This window comes from Suricata suricatta, chromosome 8 (assembly GCF_006229205.1).
Source record: "Suricata suricatta isolate VVHF042 chromosome 8, meerkat_22Aug2017_6uvM2_HiC, whole genome shotgun sequence".
Taxonomy (NCBI): domain Eukaryota; kingdom Metazoa; phylum Chordata; class Mammalia; order Carnivora; family Herpestidae; genus Suricata; species Suricata suricatta.
Genome location: NC_043707.1, coordinates 99,716,412 through 99,723,344, shown reverse-complemented (window position 1 = coordinate 99,723,344; position 6,933 = coordinate 99,716,412).

Here is a 6,933-nt window from a genome sequence, read left to right as displayed (position 1 = left end):
CCTACTTTCTTTTATATTATTTTTTTGTTATTCCATTCTTTCCCTGCCTGAACTTGAAACGTTTACTATTCTTCCAGAGGCTATCCTTAAGTCACAGTGTACATCTTTGATAGACCAAAGTCTATTGTTGGTACTTTTACTCTTTCCAATGAAAAGACCTTAGGATATTTTAACTCCCAGATATTCTGACTTATATGTCATATTTACCTTATTGTTAGTTTTTATTTCTTCTGACTGCCCTTCCTCCCTCACCCTGGAAAAACAAAACAAAACTGCCCTGCCTTTATAAATTGAGTTCCTTTCAGTGTGACCTGTTGAGATCTCTCAGCTTGTTTGTTCATTTTTATTGCACTATTTTTATAGATTAATGCTGGGTATGGAATTCTAGGTTAGTAGGTATCTTTCAGCACTTTAAAATTGGCACTCTTGTCCTCAGTTGTTTTGGTGAAGTTAGCTGTCTAGTTGGTGCTCATTTGAAAGTAGTCTTTTCTCTTCTCTGGCTACTTTTAAGACTTTGTCTTTGGTTTTTAGCACTTTTACTATGATGTACCTCAGTGTGTATTCTTTTAATTTATCTGCTTAGGGTACATAGAGCTTTTTCAACCTGTGGCTTTAGGTCTCATCAACTTCAGAAAGTTCTCTGCTGTTAAATCTTCAAAACTGCTCTGCCTCATGAGATCACTCTCTCCTTCCAGGACTCCAATTATACGTACCAAGTTTCTCTTCGTATCATCTATCTTAACCTTCTTCTGAATTCTAATATTTTTTACTTTTCTGCTTCATTCTGAATAATTTTTTCTGACCTTTCTTCCAAGGTGTTTTTTTTCAGCCATGTGTAGTCCGCAGGCAAACCTATCCAGTGACGATTTAATTTTAGTTATTCTATTTTTCTGCTCTAGATTTCTGTGGTCCTTTTTCAAATATATATATATATATATACTTACATAGTTCTACTACATATATATGTAGCTTCTAGCTCTCCAACAAATTCATTTTTTAAATCTCACTGAACATACTATCCATTCATTAAAATTTTCTGAAATGAACAAACATTTCTCCAAAACAGACATACAGATGGCCAACAGATGCATGAAAAGATGCTCAACGTCACTAATCATCAGGGATAATGCAAATCAAAATCACAATGTCACCACACACCTGTTAGAATGGCTAAAATAAAAACCAGAAACAACAAGGTTGGTAAGGATGTGGAGAAAAAGAAACCCTCTTGCACTGTTGGTGGGGATGTAAACTGGTGCTCCCACTGTGGAAAACAGTATAGAGTTTCCTCAAAAAGTTAAAATTAGAACCACCCTATGATCCAAAATACAAGAGGGTACTGGGTATTTACCACAAAAATAAAAGAACATGAATTCAAAGGGATACATGCACCCCTATGCTTAGAGCAGCATTGTTTATAATAGTCAAATGACAGAAGCAGTCGATAGGTGGATGGATAAACAGTGGTGTCGTTCATATATATATGTGAATATTAGCCATAAAAAAGAATGAAATCTTGGGACACCTGAGTGGTTCAGTCAGTTACTAATCAGACTCTTGACTTTGCCTCAGGTCTCCCGGTTTGTGAGAAAGAGTCTCATGTTGGGATTATCTCCCTCTCTCTCTCTCTATTTCTGCCCCTCCCCTGCTTGCACATGCTCTCCCAAAATAAATGTAAAAAATAAATAAATAAATCTTGCCATTTGCAACAATATGGATGGAGCTACAGTATAATGCTGAGCGATCCAAGTCAGAGACAAATACCATATGATTTAACTCCTGTGTGGAATTTAAGAAACAAAACAAATAAGCAAAGGAAAAAGTGAGAGAGAGAGAGAAACCAAGAAAGACTCTTGGTATAGAGAGAGGAGAGGTGGGTAGGGTGGGGGTATGGGTGAAAGAGGTGACGGAGATTAAGGAATGCCCTTGTCAGGATGTGTACAGGGTGTTGTATGGAAGCACGGTATCCCATTATACACCCAACGCTAACATTATGCTGTATATTAACTATACTGGAATTAAAATAAAAAGTTAATAAAAATAAAATTTGTCTCATAACTCTAATTAATCTGGAGCCCCTATGGATCTATTCTGTTGTCTATTGCTTTTGTTGTTCTCATTCATGTTGTCTTGTCTCTTCCTGTGCCTGGTTATTTTTTAATTGTGTGCAGACACTGTATTTGAAAAGTTGTTTGTAAAAATAATGGCAGCTTAGAGTGTTTTTCTCCACAGAGGATTTATGATAATTTTTCCCAAAACCTAGAAACACTTACCACAAATCAATTTAATGACGATGCCAACTCAACTACAGTTTACTCAACCTATTTCCTCCTTCCCTTTCTAGGGTACAGCATTTTGGGCCCCAACCCAAAACAAGAGGACTTGACAGGGCCTCTTTGTAGGTCTTGACCCCCAAATTTTGGCCCCTATCTCGGGAGGCTCTGGAAACCGCGTCTACCCTCAATTATGTCCTGATCAACAAAGGTAAGCTTTCAGAAGCTATGTCGGCACTGCATGGCCTTATCCCCCAAGCCCATCTAGACCCTTGAACACTTGATCCTTTGGGCTAATTTCTTTCAATCAAGAATGTGGTTGGCATTCAGAAATGGCCAGTTTCTATTATATAAAACTCAGGCGCTATAAAGCAGCTGGAGCGTGTGATAGGCCAGTAGGGGGAGAATAAAGCATTAACGAAGAAAGAACCATTCAGAGATCCTGAAAACTTTCTAGACTCTTCATGGGACTAGAAGCAAATCTATACTTGTGTTTACCAAGGCTTTATTGTGCCCTTAGGATCAACTCCCCATTTTATGCTTACGCTAAGTTGAGGTGGGGATTGTGTCCTGGCAGCTAAGGGTCATAGTATTAGGGAGAGACTAGTGTTTCGTGTTTTTTCAAGACTGTAGACTACTGTTACTAATAAGCTGAGAAACAAATAGGCTGAGTCAATTAAAGAATCAACGTATCTTTAAAAGACTGTCAAGGTAAAGGTCTGTGATTTAGAGGTCACCTTCTAACATTTGCCTGCCAGGGAACATCCCTTAGGTCTTCCAGAACTGCTTTACCACCAGGATCACTTGCAAGGCACACCCAACATAATCTGATAGGTGTGTGCAGAGAGAACATGAGAAGTTAAGGGCAAGGCAGAGCCACAGAGCTCCTGAAAAATAATGCCAAACCGAGCTAGCACCAGGACACCCCAGGGAATGCTGCATTGAAACTGTTGCACAAATGCAAGCAACAGTTATTGCTTGGGGTAGGCTAGGAACAGAATAGATAATCAATGAACAGCTATAGCAAGTCAGATCAATTTTTGCTTGTGTTTTGTCTTTTAATGTTTATTTCTGAGAGAGTATGAGTAGGGGAAGGGGAGTGTGGGGGGGGTGGGGACAGAGGATCTGAAGCAGGCTCTGCACTGACAGCAAGAGCCTGATGCAATGCTCAAACTTATGAACCATGAGATCATGACCTGAGCCAGTCAGAGGCTCAACTGACTGGGCCCTCTAGGCCCCCCAGGACACATCAATTTTGTAAATAAATAGGAAAAGGTTCTGTGGAAACATGTGTTGCCTCCATTTACTTCTCCCACACAAGGTCTATGACCTTGTAAGATCAGTGCCTATCACAGGATCTGGTATACAGTAGGCAGTGAGTGAATGCTGAATGAGTGAGTGGAAAAAACAACATATTTTACAAAAATGCTACAACACCTTGTCTTAAAGGCCCAAGCCAGATGTTTCAGAATACAGTTTTTCAGGTGTTGGAAAGGTAATCATGATGTGTATTACATAACACTCTCCCGGGGTCTGGGACGGCACCTCATTAGCAAACAGACTACAACGAACGTAAGCATAGTCACACTACATGGAATAAATTAAGTCTACAAAGAGCCTCACATCAGGTCAGGTTTTGCTGCCAAATAAATTTTGTCACAAAACTTACCAATAAAAAATGCTCTAGATTTCAGACTTGTAGACAAAGCTCTGTTAAATATGAAAACTCAAGTAACCTTAAAAAGGACTACTAACTTTTATTTATTGGAAAGCCATGGCTAGTGGAGAACTGAATCTACATAGGTTCACAGATAACTTTAACTGATTAGACTTAGTGGAAGAAAATGATAGATTGAAGAGACTATCCAAAATAAAGCATAGAAAGTCAAAAATATTAAAATAGAGAAGACGAGTTAAGACACAGATGGTATATTGAGAAAGTGTAACTGGAATCCTGGAAAGAGAGGGAGCTCCTAGTCTAAAAGGAGATACATATTATAATCAGTTAAATTAATTACAAGTCAATGTGATAAGTACAAAGAAGGAATGACAAAGCATTGAAAAAGCACATCCAATTCTATCTGGGAGCATGCAGAAGGCTAAGCTTATCCTGGAGAATGGGAAGTATGCCAAGGCACAAACCCAGGCAAAGGGAACATGAGCATGAGTACATAATGGCATAGAAGGGCAATTCATGTTCCATCACTGGCTGCAATGTCAAGGTAAGTATATGAACACCTATTCCTCAGCCTGTGGGGTCTAACCATATTTTTCAAGCTTTCTGATAAGTGAATCAGAAGTTTGCCTTAGAGCAAATGAGAGTTCACATACTTCAGACACTCATCTGAGAGCACCACATAGAAGACAATCCACTAGAGCCATGATTCTCAGAGTGGGGTCTCCTGACTAGCAGCATTGGCACCACCTGACACTTGCTAGAAATACAAACTCTTGGGCCCCACCCCAAACTTAATCAGAAACCCTGGAGGGGGGGCCCAGCTATCTGTTTTAACAAGCTTTCCAAGGGATTCTGATGTATGCTAAGTTTGAGAACTCCTGATCTAAAATAAACCCTTCTCACGTATGGTTCTCAGACCACTACTTAGAATTTGTTGCAAACTACATCTCTTGGGAACCAGTCAAGAAGCATAATCTATACCAAAGTGCAGTTTGGAAGCACTCCCTCAGAGTCTCATGTTTCTGATTCCAAGTTTCAAATGCAACTGCATTAGATTATAACCTTCCCAGGGTGTCTGGGTGGTTCAGTTGGCTAAGCATCTGACTTTGGTTCAGGTCATGATCTCACAGTTTGTGGGTTTGAGCCCCGTGTCGGGCTCTGTGCTGACAGCTCAGAGCCTGGACTCTGCTTTGGATTCTGTGTCTCCCTCTCTCTCTGCCCCTCCCCCACTAATGCTCTGTTTCTGTCTCAATAATAAATAAACATTAAAAATAAACAAATAAATAAATCTCATAATGAACTCAAGGGCAAGCAAGAACTGTCTGATTCACAGTTCAATTGGTTTCCAGTAGTTGGGCTGTAACGACACTCAGGGAATGGTTTGAATGATTAGCTAGCTCCAGATCAACTTACACATCATTACAGCAACCGGCAAGATTGCTCAGGACCGTGACTGAGAACTACAGGGGATACGCTGTCCTCCCTTGTCTTATCCCCCTTAAAACAAGAACAATTTTGTTTATTTTCAAATGGTGGTCAGCGGCTTGCTAATAGATGGATTAACTGAAAAACTAAAGCCATCTTTGTTTTATGCTATTTGGTTTTAAAGAAAGGGAACTATGGGTTGGGAGAGCAAAAGAAGGAGTTGAGGGCCTTTGTGTAGCACCTCAATAACCTTGAGGTGAAGTTCAGACTGAGACTAATTTAAGAAAAGTTGACAGACATAACTGTGAGCCGAGGGGAATATGATCCATTCAGAAACACTATTCCTGCAAGAAAAGAAACTTCTATTAAGAGATGGCTTTCAGCACCTACATCCTTTGCTTAGTTCTGGAAGAAAGGCAGCCAAGACACGAAAAAGACTTCAGAATTCAGGTTCTTTGGTTATCATTGAACACAGGTCACCTACCAAAATTAGCTCAGTTAGGGGCAGTAGCTAATGTATCAAAAAGTTAATCCTTTTCAAGTTTTGCAAGCAACTGAGGCTTGATTGAAATAGCTAAAGGAACACACACGCACCAGATATTAAATAACTTACCTTGAAGATACACATATTTTAATTTATAGTCTCATTTAGAAAAACTGTCAATTTATTTTTCTACCCAATTCAGTATCAATGACATACAAAAGGATATAAACAGATTATCATATTTACAGGAAGATATACAAAACAACTATCAAGGAACAAATCCAGCAAAGTAACAAATTGTTGCTTACCCACATCTACTCAACTGCATGTACATGGTTCATTCTAGGACAGTTTCCCAGTTCCCCAGGAAAGAAGCTACATGAACTTAGATCTCCCAGAAGGTGAAGCAAACATTACACAAGCTGAAAAGAACCATGTTTTGTACTGATAGTCATCAGAGAAAAAAGCCTTTAAAGAACGCTCTAATTTTCAGGCCAATGTTATAAAGCATCACTGGGCTCACAGACAGGACATGACTTCATCAAAGGAAATGCCTCCCTCCTCTTGGCCTTTCTAAGACCCTCCTCCTTGTAGGTCCACAGGAGAAGGAGCTGCCTTTAGTAGCAAGTGGCCGAGCAATGCCCTGCCTCAACAGATGGTGTGTAGGGCAAGCAATACCCTACCCAAACATAATGGGGAAAAGGAACTGCCCCTCTTATCTACTAAACACAATCCAGATTTGGGGTGGCAGTTTCCAGATCTCCACCAGGGGGACATTATGTGACCTGTATTTTGTACACAGCACATTCCCTTGAGAGAAAATAGACATTAGCACCTCTCAGAAATTTTCACATTACTCATGACATATACCTTTTCCCAAAGCATATAGGAAATGGCCAAAACCTAAACCTGGCCAGATACTTTACCCAAGTCACTCAGAGCTTACAGGAACCATCTCTTCGTCAGTCTCAGGGATCCAGTGGGTGAAGTGCCACAATTCTTTAAGGGAAGCAGGTTAAGAATCTTTTTCATTCCCAAAATGCCTCAGCCAGGGACAGACAGCACAGTGAGTG